This window comes from Cyprinodon variegatus, unplaced genomic scaffold, assembly GCF_000732505.1.
Source record: "Cyprinodon variegatus isolate N-32 unplaced genomic scaffold, C_variegatus-1.0 Scaffold660, whole genome shotgun sequence".
NCBI classification, from domain to species: Eukaryota; Metazoa; Chordata; class Actinopteri; order Cyprinodontiformes; family Cyprinodontidae; genus Cyprinodon; species Cyprinodon variegatus.
In genome coordinates, this window is record NW_015151113.1 from 223665 (window position 1) to 225052 (window position 1388).

Genomic DNA, 1388 nt, shown 5'->3' on the forward strand with positions numbered 1-1388 from the left:
GGCTGTGTTCCCTGGATGTTGGTAGCTGCCGGGTGGACAGGAGGCTGTGTTCCCTGGATGTTGGTAGCTGCCGGGTGGACAGGGGGCTGTATTACCTGGATGTTGGTAACTCTTGAATGGGCAGGTGGCTGTGTTCCCTGGATGATGGAAACTGCTGGATGGACAGGTGCCTCTGTTACCTGGGTGTTGGTAGCTGCTGGATGGTTCACCACCAATCACATTGTGAAGTTTGCAGACGACACCACGGTTTTGGGCCTCATCAGAGACGACAACGACCTGGACTACAGAAAGGAGGTAGAGCGGTTGGCGGGCTGGTGCAGAGATAAAAGCCTGATCCTCAACCTGGAGAAGACGAAAGAGATCATCGTCGACTTCAGGAAGAACCAGCCTAACCACGCTCCACTACTCATCAACAGCTCAGCTGTAGAGGTGGTCAGCAACATCAAATTCCTGGGGGTGAACATCACAGACACCCTCACCTGGAATGTAAACACCACCTCACTGGTCTAAAGGGCACGACAGCGCTTGTACTTCCTGCGGAGGATGTGGAGAGCCCACCTGCCCCCACCCATCCTCACCACCTTCTACAGAAGCACCATAGAGAGCGTTCTGACCAGCTGTCTCACTGTGTGGTGTGGAGGCTGCAGTGCCGCAGACTGGAGGGAGGTGAGAGGAGTGGTGAGAACAGCAGAGAGGATCATCAGAGCTCCTCTTCCCTCCATTAAAGACATTTCATCCCAGCGCTGTGTGTCCAAAGCCCGTAACATCATCAATGACCCCTCACACCCCCACCATGGACTGTTCTCCCTGCTGCCCTCTGGAAAGAGGCTTGGCAGCATCCACTGCAAGACCTGCTGGTTCTGCAACAGCTTTTTCCCTGCTGCTATAAGACTGTTGAACTGTCGACACTCTAATCTAATCACAAATCAAGGCTATGCATCACACTGTCAGTATCATATTTGCACTACATGGCAATGTTTTTTTAATCCCTTTAAATAGAACTGAACTCAGTATTCTGCTGCATTTTGGACCAAATTTATTTATCTATTTTGCACTGCTTTAAACATTTCCATATCAATTCCTTTTGTACCATTTCTTTAAACAGTTTTTTTTTTCCTGCATTGTTTACATTTTGATAACTGCTGCACTTTTTAAATTAAAATGTTAATTTCACTGCTAAGCTGCTCATTCACTGTTGAAAAGCTGTATGCATCGAAATTTAATTTTGTATACACTCTGTATACAAAATGACGATAAAGTTTGTCTAAGTCTATAGAAATGATCTTAATTAAATTAAACTGAAATTAAATCAGCTTCTTTTTCAAAGACTCTGGTCCAAAGAGTATAACTTCTGTTTTGTCTGCATTCAGGAGCAGAAAGTTAAGAGT